Below are 17860 nucleotides of genomic sequence, written 5' to 3' on the forward strand. Positions count from 1 at the left end.
CCTCAATAAAATATGCGCTGTAATCGCAAAAGGCGAATCAAGAGTGGACTGTAAAAAATAATTGTGAACTTTGGAGTTGACATAACTATGGTTGGAGTTGGTGAACATGGAATAAGGAAGGAATCCGACTTACCCCTTTGATGTTCTTTAAAGATGTTTATGGTTGGTTTCACTCACCGAAGATATAATTTATTTCACACCCAAGCTTCCATAACATCCAGGTTGGATAAGAAAAACACTGAGGGAACCGAATATGTTCACTGCACAGCCTTCTACCCCGAGTCGATACCAATAAAAAATTGCAAAGACAATGTTAATGGAAGATTACTAGTTGCGTCAACAGGCCCTGAAGGGAATTATTCTCCTTAAGACCTCTGGTGTGGGGTTATGAGTCGCTGTTTTCTGTTGGGTACCTCACGTCTTCCTTTAAAGATAAGAATATCGGTGTTCTGCTTTTGAGCTAGGCCGAATATCAAATAACTTCATAAAATTTCTAAGAAATGATAAAAAAAGGGGCAGATAGCCGGAAACCGGATAGTAACCGGAAATCCGTCCTCTTTCTCCTTTAGACTCCATCCCAGGAAGACATGTAATATTCGTAGTGATTTAATATACTAAGCCGCGCGCTGTGGAACTCAGTCTATCGCGAAATTCAACAAATTGTCTACAATTTCCATGCCATTAGGCAGAACTAACAATGCAGAGACTTAAATTACTTTATTGAGGATTATTTTCCAGTGGTGGAAGTGGAAAAAGGAGCGTCGAAAGCGACCCAGATTTACAAATATAATATCTTACGATATTATTTTATGCTTTCATCTACTTTTTTGATATATATATATATATATATATATATATATATATATATATATATATATATATATATATATTTTTAAAAGAAAGACAAACATTCCCGGGTTACGAATAACCGGACAATATTTGAAAATCTCCTGCTACCACCACAGTAAGCTGAAAATGTTGCTTGTGTTGTGATGGAGGACTTAGCCAGCCGAGGAATTGAACACACTACGCCTGGGTAGGACCCAAACGCGATGTCAACTCGGCCACCGACCGGCCAATAGATAATAATTTATATTCATTACATTGTTTGCAATTCGTATAGAAAATACGAAGAATAGTTATGTACATATTTATAAACTGTTTTGAAGTACTTACATAAAAGTAACGCGATTATAATTATAAAATTAATATTTGGAAGTGCGTGTGTGTAAAAAGCCCAGTCAACCCTTTCATACCAAAGGAAAATGAAGAAAAAGTTTATATCTCATAACATAAAGTCAACTAATATATATATATATATATATTAGTCAACTCATATATATATATATATGAGTTGACTTTATGTTTTTCTTTATTGTTTAGAATCAACCTACATAATAATAGCATTACCATAAGCTATGCAGCCTGTCAACCATGTTAACCCTTTCAGTACCGCACTTTTGTTCTTACATATAGACCATATTTTAGGCTTGATAACACCTTACATGATTATTTGAAAAATTATTTTGGATAACTTACTTTTTACTTATTCTTTTTAATTTTTTTTTTAAATTATTTATTACCTACGATAAATAATTAAATCTATCTCACAAACAATAGTTTGTGCGATAGATTTTTTTTTTACTAATTAAAAATTACCCATTGACGCCTAAAAATTATAAAAACATAATTAGAAAAAAAAATAATAAGTAAAAAGTAAGTAAAAAATAATTTATCCATAATAATTTTTAAAATAATCATGTAAGGTGTTATCAAGCCAAAAATATGGTCTATATCTGAGAAAAAAGTGCGGTACTGAAATGGTTAACATGGTTGACAGGCTGCATAGCTTATGGTTAAGCTATTATTAGGTTGATTCTAAACATTAAAGAAAAACATAAAGTCAAATAATCAAAGGTACTGAAATAGAAAAAAGAAAAAAACAAATGGTGGCATATTTTATCAAGTAAGAATGGCCGACACAGCGATCCATAAATCATTAAATTTGAACTGCTTGTGTGATCGCCCCTTTGCTTCGGTCGAGAAATAAACGTTTTTGGGTACATCTAATAACTCAAAAAAGTCCCTTAAATAAGTCAAAGATTATTTAAAGGCAGTTTTTGAAGTTATTTGAAGATTTATGTGAGCAACCTGCAAAGTTTTTCAGTATTACCGAATGATAAAAGTGGTTTTGGAAATAAAAAAAATACTGGAAAATAAAGAATAACATACACCTGATCCATAAACATGATTAAATTAAGCAATACTCCAAGATCTTGTTTTTTATTAATTTAATATTTTTCGTAAAATAATAGTTAATCGCATTTATTTTTATTTTGGTACAATATTTTAAATTTCTTAGTACAATTTAGAAACGTTGGCCTCGCTGGGTGGATTACCCGTGCTGAGGCGTCCATTTTATAACCCAAAAAATATTCATAATACATTTAATGAAAATACAAGTATATAATGTTAATCAAGAAAAAAAAAATCTTAAGATTGATATAAATTTAAACTAAAAATATTGATTTTAAATTGAAGTAAAATAAAATTTAAATAAATGAAATAATTTTTTTTTTAATATATATCTATAAATTTAAAATGAAATCGAGTAAAACATCGGTATATTTATATTATATGTTGTGTGTTTGTGAGTGATGTGTGTTTTATATTGGTTTTGTGTGTTACGTGTAGGTTTTATTATTTTATGTTGTGAAATTTTGGTAGCATTGTATTTTTTTTCTTTAATTCATTTTGTAATATTGTGTCTGAATTTATTTTTGTTTTCCTCAATTTTATTTTCAAGTGTTAGACTGTTGAAAGAATTTATAGCATGGTATTGATAGTGTCTTTGTCCAAAGCTTGTATTTACCGTCGGAGTTTTTATGTTTTCTTTGTACGCTTGTCTAACTGGTCTGTTAGTAATATTTTGTGAATGTTGAAATTTTTTTTTTGGTCGAAAATATATTCTAATGAAGTAAAGAAAACAAATACATGGTGTACGGGGGTAAAGTGCACTTACTTTGGGAGTTGATTCAACAAGATTGTAGGAATAAAAAAGATAAATAACTTTTTTTCCCATACTAAATTTTCCATAGAAGAATATTTATTTTAACACAAATACTATTTACCCTTTTTTACCTAAAAACTACCTTAAAATGTAAATGGAATTTAGAAAAAAGTTGTTAATTTTTTCTACTTCTAAAATTGTGTAGAATCACCACCCAAAGTTAGTGCACTTTACCCAAAGACAACCTGTATATTTTTAAATTATAATCAATATTTAGATTCTTTGAGCCACTTTTATGAATTAATAAATTAAATAAATGCGATTTTTTTGAAAAAAAAATTATGTTTGTACGTTTACGTTTGAATATTGAAATTTCAACAGGTAGATATTTCGGGTTTCGAAATATTAACCGCTTTTATAAATATACTGGTTTTGCAACGAGCAACGGGTAGATATTAACATTCTCTATCAGGACCCGCGCAGTAATATAATATTATTTCGTGTTGCAAAAGGAATTCATTAATTATTTTGAAACTCCGAGTTGTAGCAAAGAAAAGCCGCAGAACGGCTGGGGAGAGAAACGAAGAGCATGCTTTTTCAGTTGCTCCCAGAATTAATTCTATTCCCTACTCTTTCTTTTACGAATGGCGCAACTAGACTAGCTTGTTGCTTTGCGCCAGTTCTCCTTAGTATTGTCGGAGAGAGAAAAGACAAACAACGACTAAAATGACAATATTAAAAAGGATTTCACATACACGCAAGAAAATACGCATGTTATGAAAATTCTTGGAAATAATTCACGATTATTATAAAATACAAAGCTAACACAAGAGGGCGTCAGAACCAAAAGGGAGCAAATCAATTTATGTCGTATTTCAAAAGAAAATTGACACTTCACACTAATATCATTTTAACAGTTTTCTTAGAAGAAAAGCTCTCAACTTGCAGAGTATGCTTGGAAAGAACATAATTTGAAAACATTACGTAACTCGTACATTACTTAAGTTGACAAATAGCCTTGATTCGTATTTCAAAGGATCAGTTATATAGCGCATTTGAAATTTAAAAAAATAGACAAGAGAAGCTTAAAAACTACTCCTTGATATTAACTTTACTTAGAACCGAAAGAAATTTAATCCAAAATCGAATAAAATTCGTATTACCAATGCCATTAAAAAAATTATCAAAGACGAGAGGATTATTAGCTATCTCAAACTCGGGGAATGTTGAAGAAGAAAGATGAGAATCTGAAGAAAGATCGGAGAGGAAAGATAAGGTTGGAAAGACATTTTTTTAACACACTTACGTTAAAACACTACTAAACAACATTTTTGACAAAAAAAAAATAATTTCAACATACACAAAATAACCCTAACAGACCAGTTAGACACGCGTACAAAGAAAACATAAAAACTCCGACAGTAAATTCAAGCTTTGGACAAAGACACTACCAATACCATGCAATAAAAGCTTTCAACAGTTTAAAACTTGAAATTAAAATTGAGGAAAATAAAAATAAATTTACACACAAAATAACAAAATGGATTAAAGAACAAAAAAGACAAAATTACCAAAATTTCATAGCATAAAATACAAATAAAACCTTGACGTAACACACAAAACCAATATAAACACACATCACTCACAAACACACAAGATTATTTTCAATGTACTATTTTTTTAAAAATTTTAAATATATTATTATGTATTTTTAATTTTAAATGTATAATTTTTCACATTAAATGTATTATGTAGTTTATATTTCATATTATAAAATTAAGGCCTCAGCACGGGCAAGCCACGCAGTGAGGCCTACATTACTGGAAAACCTGAATTGTAAAAAATATTGTACCCAATAAAAAAAAAAAAAAAATAGTAGCTGGCTATTAGTTTAACTGTTCTAGCAACTATAAAATATATTCAAGCAACGTTTCAATACTGAATAGTGGTCTTTTATCAGGGAGATACCTACCGAGAGAATATATCTACGACTCGTATCTTAGATTTTACTAAAATTTTCTTGGAAATGGTGTGGGATCGCTTAAGATGGAAAATGAATCCCAATAAGTGTGAACTATACCGAAAGCAAATAAAACTGAAGTCGTCAATACAAACAGTCTATCGACTCCCTGGTCCCAGGATGGCCATTGAATTTGGTAATCTGCACAGAAAAACAATTTCGATATTAAATTTGTACATTTGAAAATTTTACTAAAGTGAAAAATTGAGCATAATCGAGGCACAGGAACACGGACATAAAACACTTAAGTATAGTACGAGGCATATCCAGAAATTAAGTGTACTGAGGCTCATCCGCTATCTCGTTTGGAAGGAAAAACCTCCGTTTGAGGTTTATAATGAGGTTAAACTGCATATGGTGATAAAACTATGAATTGTACGAGTGTGTACAAGTGGTATCGCGAGTTTAAAAACGGTTCTCACGTCTTCACCATCCACCAAAAAGTTCAAAACCACAATTTCAGCCAAGAAAATCGTGGCATCCGTGTTTTGGGACTGTCAAGGCATAATTTTGATTGAATATCTGCCTCAAGTGGAGACCATCAACTCTGCAAGATACTGTGAGATCCTAAAAAAATTGCGGCAGGTGATTCATAACAAGAGGAGAGGAATGCTGACAAAGGGAGTCAGCCTGCTGCACGACAATGCCAGACCACACACGGCCAACGCCACGAAGGAACTGCTTGCTTCGTTTAAATGGGATATCCTGAACCACCCCGCGCATTCCCTTAACCTAGCACCTTCAGATTATTATCTCTTTACCTCCCTGAAGCTGTACATGGGTGGAAAAAAATTTTTAACCGACGAGGAGGTAAAGGAGGAGGTGGAAAAGTGGACGAAGGTGTTGGCGGGAAACTACTTCGAGGAAGGCATCAAAAAGTTGATCCCCCGCTTCACCACCTGCATTGAGAGGAATGGCGACTATGTCGAAAAATAGCTTACATATGTACTACGGTAACCATGTAATTTTTTTGTTTCAATAAAAAGATTTGTAACCTACAAAAATTCAGTACACTTACTTTCTGGATACGCCTCGTATATCAGTTCATTTCTTCAGATGTGTTCAGTTACTTAAATTTCAGAACTAAAAGAGCTAAGATATGATTCGTGGTTGAATTTTTTTTCGTGGCCAAAAGTATTGATTGTTTATTTTTGGGGTATAATGCCATGTTGCGCTACTCCATTTAGTAAACTTTTTGAACAGCATTAAAGGGTCCATCATCAGGGCATATGTGCAATGGATATCACACATTTGCACTGTAATGCTGTCCTAAACGTTGGCTAAGAAAGGAAGTAACGCAATACCACACAATACTCTAAAAATAAATCACAATAACAAAAGAGATAACTTTAATTTATTATACAGGATGACCGGAAGTAAAGTGCGCTGACTTAGCGAGGTGATTCTACACAATGGTAGAAGAAAAAAATGTTAAACCTTTTTCTAAATTCCAAGGTTCATTTTCCCATTAAAAATATATTTTTCCATAGATGAATATTTATTGTCCCATACAAATAATTCTTCTTTTTAACCAAAAAACTACATTAAAACATAGGAAGTTATTCAACTTTTTTGTTTCTAAAATCATGTAGAATCATACCTCAAAGTTAGCGCACTTACCCCCCGGATACCCTGTATACATACGCACAAGTTATTATGAAAATGTACACATTTCTTTCAAATCAATGAAAATCATCTTGCAATTAAATGTTTCCTGTGCCGAATTTGCCTATAAAGAAAGTCGATTATGAGATTTGGCTTTTTTCTCCACTGATAATAAATACCTCATAATAAAATTATAAACACAAAGAACATTAAATAATTTACAAGTTTGAAGCAAGAGCAAAGTTTTTAATAAAATTGTAAAAGGTTTTCCACTTCATCACGTGTCCTTTTAATGCGGAGTCGGAAGATGGTTTTTACACCGGGGGCTGTTTAAAAAAACCATTATTGTGTTAGGCGAATATAAGACATTAAATTGATAAAGTTTTTTTAAATGTATGGCGCAATTCTTGAAAATCTTAACCCATCAATTTTGTTTAAGATTTCTCTACCAATATATTTATAATAAGATATATATATTTTTTTTATTGAAACATATAAATAAGGTTACAATTTAATGACAATATAAACACCAATATTTCAATCACTCTCCTAATAAAGCAGCTGCTTGTGTTTAGGAGAAAATATGTAGATACATAGTTAAACTATCAGTTCAGGGGCTTAGGATCACAGGGGTATAACTACAAAAAGTGTTTGAGTGTTCCTAACCACAAAAGGTGTTTTGAGTTCTGCTTGGTTTCGGAAATGTCATTATCATATTTATTAGTGACACGACGCTCTATCTCGTACATACATCCGTTTAAGAGATACAGTTGGGCATATGAGAATTCCAATCTTTATTTGCGTTTATCTAAAAAACATGTTTTTATAGATAGGCCCCTGTCATACTAAACCCCCGAGTTGAGGTCTAGTTTCTACAATATTTTTTCTTGCTGAGCCATTGATATAGATATTTTGAAAGTTGAAAATTCGTGTAAGGCTTTAAAAGTAGCGTAGACCTTCCAGGCAAAAAATGCGCAAATTTCAAGTCTCCAGAAATCATCGTTTTAAGTATTTTAGAAAATTTAGAAAATAATATACTTTTAACGTACTACTGTAAATATTTTTCTCATTTCCATAAAAATCGTTGGTATGTGACTAAAAGGTGAATTACAACGGAGTCCTCAGTACTTTTATTTATTGATCTTAAGTTTGCTGTGTGTGCTAATAATTTTAGAAAAACATATACATTAAATAAAATTATTTGGCAAACCTAATATATCTTCTTATATGCTTAATTTAAACATATTGAAACACAAATAAAACATTATAATTTGAAATGGACACACTATCTTGATTCCCTTTTAAAATGTATCATATTTTCAATCTCATTAATTTCATTTGAGATTTTGTTGTAAGCTTGGACGTCCTGATACATCAGATTTCTGGGTTCTTGATTTCTTCCTTGTGGGAAATATAATTTGTTTCTCGTCCCGTATTCGTGTATCTCATGATTGTAATTTATTTTTCTTTTAATTTCCGTAGACATCATCCCTTATGTATAAAAATAAATATATTCAAACATAATATATGCTTAACTGTCATAAAACTAAACTCCTCTTACATATATTTTACGCGTGCGTATTATTGGTGTAATAGATCAATGGTGCGTATATATTTTAGTACTGAATCACAAATAAAGTCAAGAACCACCACACCATGTGATATCATATTAGCCTTTTTCTTTTCCACTTTCCTACCACTTCCTTCTTCCTTTAAACCTCCCAAAAATATGGCCATCCTAATTGTTCCGTTAAGAGTATGGTAGTCACATAAAGAAAATAAAAGTATAGGTGATATTTCGTAATGAAGTAATCATTGTTGATCTATATTGTAAACTACCTGACGTGTACCTGGAGTGACTCGGGGTAATTATTGGTTTTGAGTACTGTTTTAAGTGTGTGAATTGTGTACCTGAGAACTGGGTGCAGTTATGCATTGGATCTCCTGACTAACCAAGGGCGATATAAATCTGTAGAATTACATTCGAAGTCTATCTTGAGCTTGTCAACCGGCCATATATAAAGATAATACTAAGATAATCAATATACACCTACCTATCTCTTTAGGTTTTCAAAAAGTGTCATCAACGATTTGGGTTCAGGTCAAGTTAAAATAAATATGGTAATGAACTAAATTTTTGAACAATTAACAAAATAAAGTTACTTAATTAATTGAAAATTCACTTTATGGTGTCAGTTTAATTTCAATGAAATAATTAACTCAAAATAAGGTTTTGTTCGTCAGGATACAAATTAACAAATATAAGAATATACAAAAAAATATTTAAAAAATAGCTAAAGAAAAAATATTTTAAAATTATTGAAAAAATAGGTAGTATTAATAAAATAAAACATAATTTAAGAAAAAAAAAATACCTTGGTTTATATTATGTGAAAACCCAACCCATTATAATCAATTAATTAATTTTTTTTTTTTTTTTTTTTTAAACTTCCGATTTAGTTGTCCGGGTTAAATCTTCCCCAAAGGAAAAACTTAACCCTTCCACTCACTTTTCCACAAATGATCATCTAGTCAATCAACATTATGTAAGTGCATTATATAAGCAAAATAAATACAAAACAATACAAGAACAACAACACGTCAACTCACCAGAGATCAAATGGGAAAAAAAAAATCACCGTCTCCAGATATTTTCATATCATAGGGTTCGGCTCGGTAGTACTTCTAACAGGGCCTATAAATCCTACTGATCCCTCAACATAAATATTTAAAAAATCTTTCGTTATCCTACATGTATTCAAAATGACCGACTTTTGCATCTTTATATATAAATTTTTTGATAGATCTAATACGCCTAAATTTTAATGAGAGAGCTAGGTATAATGCCAGTAGCCGAAATAACGAATGGTAATATTTTTATAGTCTGAGAATGCCAAATTCTTTTTATTTCGTTTCCTAAATCTGTGTATTTTCTAATTTTTTCATTAACAGATTTTTGAATGCTACAGGAATTTGGAATAGCGACATCAATGATATAAGTTATTTTTTTAATTTTGTCATGTAAAACTATATCGGGTCTATTATGACTAATCGCTCGGTCTGTTAGTATAGTTTTATCATAATATATTTTATAAAATTCGTTTTCTAAAAATGAATTTGGTTCGTATTCATAGTATGGTACTATATTACGGCAGTCAATCAAGTTATGTTTAAATTACCAAATTTTGGTGAATTATTTTTAAAACTTGATTGTGCCTAAATGTATACTCGGACGGTGCTAATATAGAACATCCAGATATAATATGTTCTATAGTTTCCGGAAAAGCCAAACATTTTCTACACAAATCATCAATTTGATTTGTATCTTTGATTATATGCTTTCTATAATTTTTAGTATAAATGACTCTATCCTGAATGGCAAGCATAAATCCTTCTATTTCTGCGCTCAACTCTCCAATACTCAACCATTTGTTTGACGAAATTTTGTCAACATACGTTTGGTTGAGATAATTGAAGTGTTTTGCGTGTAAAATTTTATTTGACCAGGAATCTAATAATTCCTGGTTGGGATTTATAAAAATGTTGGCATTCTCATCGTATAAATTTAAAGGTGTAATATTTCTATCTGCCTTGCAAATTATTTTGTGCATTTCTGAGCTATGAGCTTTCCTATGGAAAAAAGTTCTTAGCATTTCTACCTGATTATGTTTCAAAGAAGTTATTTTGACTATACCTCTACCTCCTAAATTTCTAGGTAAATTAACTCGTTCTATAGCTGAATTTGGATGATGGCAATTAAACTTTGTTAGCGTAGTTCTAATTAATCTTTCTAAGTTATCTAAATCTGTATCAGACCATTTAATTATGCCAAATGAGTACGTTAATAGAGGTATTGCCCAAGTATTTATTGCTTTTACTAAATTTTTAGCAGATAGATTGCATTTTAAAGTTTTCCTGATCTTATTGTGAAATTTAATCCTAATATCATTTTTAATACTACTATGGTCATCTATTTGATTGTTGGTATCCTAAATACTTATAAACCTCATCCCTTTTCATACTAGTAATTTGGAAATTTCTAAATATACTCTCGTCCCCATCTACAATTTTGCCTTTCTCTATATGGATCGTTCTACATTTATCTAAACCAAAAGTCATTTTGATATCATCTGAAAAGTTTTTAACTACCTCGATCATTTTCTCTAAATTTTTTTCAGAATTCGAAAATAATTTTATATCATCCATATATAATAAATGCGAAATTGTACTACTCTCCCTTGTATTACCCTTAACTTTTATTCCAAACTTGCTTTTAATTAACATTTTAGATAGACGATTCAATGCTAAACAAAACCAAAGAGGACTCAATGAGTCTCCTTGAAAAATTCCTCTTTTAATTGAAATGCCCGGTATTACTATTTTCTTACCTTTTAAATTGATAAGTAAATTGGTATTCCAAAAGGACATAATATTTTCCAAAAAGCTAATAATAATGGGGTTAATTTTATATATATTTAATACTTTGATCAGCCACGAGTGCGGGACACTATCGAAAGCCTTTTGGTAGTCTATATAGCAAGTATGTAAATTACGTTTTCGAGTTTGAATCTGTTTTAGAATTACAGAATCAATAACTAATTGTTCTTTACATCCCATATGTTTTCTGCGACAACCTTTTTGTTGTTCAGATAAAATATTTTTTTCATCTAAATGAGTATATATTAAATCTGTTAAACAAGAGGTCAAAATTTTGTATATTGTCGGTAAACATGTAATGGGTCTGTACTGAGAGGGATTATTAATATTTTCGCTTTTGGGTAACATATAAGTAATGCCCTTAGTTAGAAAATTTGGAAAATTTTGTGGTTGACTGACAAATTTTGAAAGATTTTTTGCCAAAAGAGGATGTAAAGTAGTCAGACGTTTGTACCAAAAATTATGTATCCAATCGCAACCCGTGGCTTTCCAATTATGAGTATTTTTAATAATTTTGGTTAACAATTCAACCGATATATTAGAAAAACTCATTTGTTCAATGCCTGAAAAATTGAGTTCTTCATTTTCTATCCAGGGAGTTGACTCGTTATGTTTTATATCTTTACTCCAAATTTTAGTCCAAAAATCGCGCATATCTGATTCAGATGGCAATGGAATATTATTATTCGAAATAATATTTTGTTTATCGTCAAGTTTGGAATAAAATATTTTTTCATTTTTCTGGAATAATCTATTATTATTTTTTTTATTATACGTATAATTATATCTTTTTAATCTACTAGCTTTTACCCCTAATTTTTGTTTTAATAAATCCAGTAAATCATTGATTATATTTTCATTATTATGACTATCAATGTTATAACCAAATTTTCTACCAATTTCATCTACATGTCTCAAAATTTTCCTACTTCTATTTCCATTTTTATATCTTATTACTTATGTTACTTCTTAAAAATACTACATCATTTTCTAATCTGATCTGCCATTCTGGTTTACTATAACTATATGATCTATCGTCAGAGGATGATAATTTAATTCCTAAATTATTACAAACAGTAATCTAAACAAAAGTAATCTACAAAATGAAGATCTAAAAAACTAATTTCGTCAAATATGATTTTTGGTAAAATTATGTTATTTAATTCAAAAATTAATTTAGATAATTTCTTTGACGTATGCAATTTCGGTAATTTTGGTCTAACTGTTGGCTCTACATCTATATATCTGTTTATATTATTATGAAGTAAGTTAGCTAATTCTACTATATTTTCATCAACAAAGTTTAAATTTGCAATGTTGATTTCCCTAAGATTATAAATAACGTCTAAGTTATTTGAATCTACTGTAATATCATTGTACATTTCGATTAGAATATTATCCAAACTATCTACATTCAATGCATCTGAATTTTAATTTTATCATTCATATAACAAAAATCATTTTAGTAACAATAATAACAATTTGATCAAAGCTTTAGTTAATTTCTTGCTTTTTTTCCTTTTTTTATACAATCTATGCGTCTCGTTCTTAATATTATACTATTTGAATCTCCACCTTTATGGAATGGTCATACCTGGTTTTACAATGTGTAGGTACACCCCAGAAATCTAGGAACATAATTCTATAATGGGTTCTATATCTTTGTTCTATGAATGATCTTTTCACTAAAATCAATGCAAGCATCAATGCATATTGATAAGTGGAGATAATATTATTTTAAAGATTTTAAAAAGTTGTCCAGTGTCTTCCTCCGGCGTCCTTGATTTCTTTAACCGTTCACTTTCAAGTCATACATTCTCCTTACAACCCTTTCAAGTTCATCACATACTTCACATTTTAGCATACACAAGTATTTGATCTAGAAATCTCATTTGATTAAGAGCTGGGTTGTCTACAAAACGTTAATAGAAGCATTTAGGTGCTTTCGTATAAATATTGGTTTTAGGAAAAAGCGAGCGAAGTTGGCAGTTGACAATTGGAATTCTGATTTGTATACCAACCCTAGTGAATGGCAGTGAGGCGTGATATTAGCAAAGATAGGACTAAAGTATACATTATGTAGTAGAAATGAGATGCCTGCTGCGTTTGTGTTTTGAAACTAAATGTGACCGTATTCAGAAAAAATATAAAGTCCACAATACACACGGTGTCCGAAAACTCTTAGCATAAACTGGAAACGGGTTAATCTATATCAGAACCCGAAATTTTTTTATCAACTCTGAGCATTTCGCCTTTTTTTTCAAACTAAAAAAAACACAAAATTTTAAACAAAACATTTCAACTACCGCTCGAATTACTCAAAAATTAAAGAACAAATAAAAAAAATGTACCTACCCCAGAATCAAATCCAAATGTGATATAAATTCATAATTTTCAGGTTTGTACCACGAGTTTCCGGACACCGTATTTCGAGATTTTTTTTTAAATTAGCTTCACACAGGTGGAAAAAAAATCCCTAAGGGTCTATGTCATCTTTGAGGTTGCTGTGTGGAGGATATTTTTTAGGAAAGATAAGGAGGGAAAGTTTTGGGAAGGAAAAAGATGTGAAAGGTGGATAGAAATCTGGAGGTTTGTGTCCAGGAGTGACGGACGTATGCATCCATCCCTCCCACTGCGGTTCGAGGCGATGGGTTGAGAGAGAGAGTCTAGCTGGATAGATCAAAGGGTCTCCCTTGACCATTCTCTGCCGCTCCGACTCGCCACACAGTAGGTGGGAAAACGCATCCGCCGCCAAGACCTATCAAACCTCACCCCATGTACCCGGGCACCCCCGCCAAGTCACCAAACGCAGCGAACCGCTAGGGGTGACCTATGCTTGGGGCGGAGCTACCCAAAATAATGGAAAATGTTATCATATTTTATCAAATCTATAGGTATATTGACTAAATATCTAAGTTCCACAAATATGTTGGATTCGCACTCAGATGTCGTGGGTTCGATATATGTTTATTTTAACTAAAACCCCTACCATTACACAAGTAAGGAGTAGTCTGGATTTTTTAAATATCATAAGGTTATTCTTATTATTTCTTATATGCTTTTATTTCGTAAAAAAACTTGTTGTGAGTAAAATAAGAAAGAAGAAATTCCTCTATTAGTCCATATATTGGATAAATGGCTTTTGGTGTTGTTAGAAAATTGTAACTAATTGTAAAAAATTTAACTCTACGAATAAGGTAAAAATTTATGCATGTTTTTGAAAAAAAAGCCTTTTAAAAAGGAGGCATTGCTTATGTAAAAAGAAATGGTAAATTGAACGATGATAGAATGGGAGGATCGAAATGTATGATTGATTATTGATAAGAACTTACCAAATTCAAGAGGTCCATAAAATAATATTTCTCTGATGGTTTATGAATAATGTTATGTCTCTATTGTTTATATTTCTATTACGATTTTATTTATGTCTACAACCTCTCTATAAATGTTTTGTTTTATAATTTTTGGTTTTATTTAAACTTTTGTTTTGTACATATTTTTTGAATTCATATTCCTTTCTTACAAATTTAATTTACTTATTCCTTACTATGCTGTCTCAGTAGAAGTAAACTCATAATGAAGAAATCCATAATATAATACCATATAATACTTATGTACAAACTGAAATAAATGTAAGCTGTCGATAACCTGAAAATGAATAAATAAATTTGTGTGGATATTAAAAGGAAACTGTTAATTTATTAACTAGTTATTTATTAACTGTTATCAACTGTTGAAAGCCAATTGTTTGTGCTAGATGAACCAAAAGTATTGAATATTTTTCTAAATTTTAAACACATTTTCTGTGTCTTGTTCTATTTCCTCTTTCGTTTAGATATGTTCATATTATCTTCTTCAATGATACCTTCAAAAGTAAAAGCAATGTTGTTCCAATAAAAGTTGAATATCAATTAAGACTTCTAGAAAAAGTCGACAAGTAACCCATGTAAATAAAAATCCGATGTGTTTATACGAGACACTATCTATGTTACCAATCAATTCATTTTATATTCGTGACAATTCAAAAAGGTCGCTGCCAAAAATATGGGAAAAAATTAGTAGCAAGAAAATATTGTTAAATTTGAAATATGAAATCGACAAATATGATGTTCAATAGTTAGGTGCCAATGGTCGAGTGGCTAAAATCGCTGTCCCGGTAAAACAAGAGATCCTATGTTCGTTTCCTACTTGTGATCTTTTAATTATCTGTGTCGTGTTTAGATTTGTAAGGATGGGTAGTTTCACAGAATTTGAAAATTTAATCAAATTTCAAAGTTCTATTCATGTTCTGTTATTAAATCATTATTGGAAAGTTATTTGACAAACAAGACTAAAACAAACATCATATGGAGATTTGGTAGGTACCTATAAATGAATTTTTTAACAATAGAGATACATAATGAACAAACAAAGAAATCAATGATCAAAAGCTCATATCTCGTAAGAAAAATACACAGAAATACCACTAACAGTTTAATTTCACTTCAACCACTGTAGAAAATATCAGAATTTAATATTTACCTCTTTGCGGCTGTTCCAGTAAAGTTATTCGTTCACTGTCTCGTGGATTCCCCCTTAATCCAGGATCATTTACAATAGCGAAACACTTCACCAAACACGATATTTCACAATATTAGTCAGTGGGGTAACATTTAAATTTGCGGTCTCATTTCGAATTCATTAATGGATCCAGTAATTAAAACAGCATTAATTAATTCACGGAGAGACACCAAAATCCTAGTCATTCGCTGAGAATAACATTCATTCTTAAAATGTTTTCATAATTGTTTTGAAATGTCTTGTAAATATATATTTATTGTACTTTTATACAAATTGGCAAAAAGATTAAGCCTTATTTGTGTTGTGAAAAGTTTTGTACATAAGTGCTGAATTTTAAATTTACTGCTTATAAAAAACTTTTTACAAAGAACGTAAATGATTTTGTGAATTAATAGTCGTCCATTTTTCAAAGTTTTGAACCGTTGCCATAAAAAAAGTTTGGCCGCCGACAAGTCTCATTCACAGATGTCGTTATATTTCAAAAGCTCATCATTATTATTCGAAACGTCAAGATAAATAAAAGGGCGGCTCCCCCCTTCACAATACACACCCGACTTGATCAAATGCCGGGCGACTACTGACGCAAGTATACTGCGCATCCGCAATCCGACGTACATATAAAATGAGAACTTTAGTTTTCAAATTAAGAAAGGAAGATAAAGAACCCGTGTAAAAAGATGGAATCAATAGAAAGAATAAAATCTACCTTCTTAACGATTGCTACTACCTTTTTGCAGGGTGTCTTTAAGCTTTCAGTAGTTTATTTCAGTGTTTAGATCCATACACACGCAGGTGTTGCTGCAACACAAATTAAAAACCGCCATAAAGATGCGTTGTTTTTATTATTCCACGCTTTTAAAAATAGAATATAATTTAAAAATTTCCCCAGTTTTTGATGCATGGTATATTATATAGAACGAAATACGGTAATAAAATCTGTAAGTAATGATGGAAATTGTAAGGTTAAATTGTTATTCATTGTTTTTCTAAGTATTGGTTGTTTCATAGAATTTGAACAATTCATCAAATTTCAACGTTCATTTTCGGGTTCCATGAAAGTCCTATTATACTTCTGTTATTATATCATTATAGGCCAGTTACTTAAAAGAACTGAAATAATAATAGAAACTAAAAAGAACTTTCACAGAACTTGAAAATTAACTTTGGAATTTGAAGAAATGTTCAAATTCTCTGAATAAACCCGTCTTTAGTATAACAGCTATAATCAATTTTTTTTGAAGCTCAACGAATTGAATTATTAAGAAAACTACACCCAGAGCTTAAACCCTAATAAATTCAATTATTGTTAAAAGTTTAAATACTTGTTTCCTGGCTTTGCCAGGATGTTTGTGATATTTTTTCGAAAGATTTTCTTTATTGAAAAACGAAAGATATGAAACGACCAATATGGCGCCCTCACATATTTTTTAAAGTTGGATGGATTGCTTAAAGTTTCATAGCTTATAATAAAAAAGAACATCGCGAATGTTATAAAATACCCAGATAATGATGGTAATCTTCAGTCATTTTACAATACGTCGTTTTGTTTATAATTATTTATAGATATATAGGTACATGAATGATTCAAAACTCAGTTCTTGGTATAAAAAGTGGTGTGAACTACTTAAAATTCAAAGAATGTAAAAGCTGAACTTGCATGATACCAGAGCTCTGTAATTAGTTTAGTTTTACAATGACACTGCAAGGAGAAAAGTGAGTATTGCTGATTATTTCAAAATTTCTTTAAATTATTCGTATTCCGGTTTTTTTTAAAGTTTTTTATTCTAGATAAAAGAAAATTACATATTATACACTTATTTAACTAGAAATAACTCATACATTACATAAGAATATTGTTTTATTTATTGTTTTGTTGACTGAGCTCAAAAGTGAATAATTTTTTTTTAAATGTTCCTGTACTTTTTTCGTTTTTAATTTTGTCTGGAAGGCAATTATATATGTTTCCCCGATGGATCGCTTATCATGGTGAGTATATATGGTGTTTAAATGTATGTTATCATGTTGCCGTGTAAAGTGTGTATGTACTTGGGACCGATTGAGTTCTGGATTTGTATATATGAGTTTATTATTTATTTTATTTATAAGGAGACATGTATTATATTAATATGATTTTCTTAATGTTAACAGATTGGTTTCTATATTTAATTAATTTGTGGATGTTCTGGGTTTGAATTGAAATAGCTTTTTAATTATTTGTTTTGTGTTAC

The 17860-nt window shown here is 30.5% G+C and overlaps 1 protein-coding gene across 1 annotated transcript in view; it reads right to left on the reverse strand.

Annotated features, from left to right (window-relative positions):
* Window positions 1-16138, reverse strand: part of LOC149413620 (uncharacterized) — a 150036-nt gene extending 133898 nt beyond the window's left edge. Inside the window, exon 1 of the mRNA XM_089644570.1 lies at window positions 15594-16138. The gene's annotated coding sequence lies outside the window, so the exon portion shown is untranslated. The remainder of the gene's footprint in view (window positions 1-15593) is intronic.
* Window positions 16139-17860: the final 1722 nt, after the last annotated feature.

This window comes from Hesperophylax consimilis, chromosome 21 (genome assembly GCF_061612785.1).
Source record: "Hesperophylax consimilis isolate HC1 chromosome 21, BYU_Hcon_1.0, whole genome shotgun sequence".
Classification (NCBI taxonomy): domain Eukaryota; kingdom Metazoa; phylum Arthropoda; class Insecta; order Trichoptera; family Limnephilidae; genus Hesperophylax; species Hesperophylax consimilis.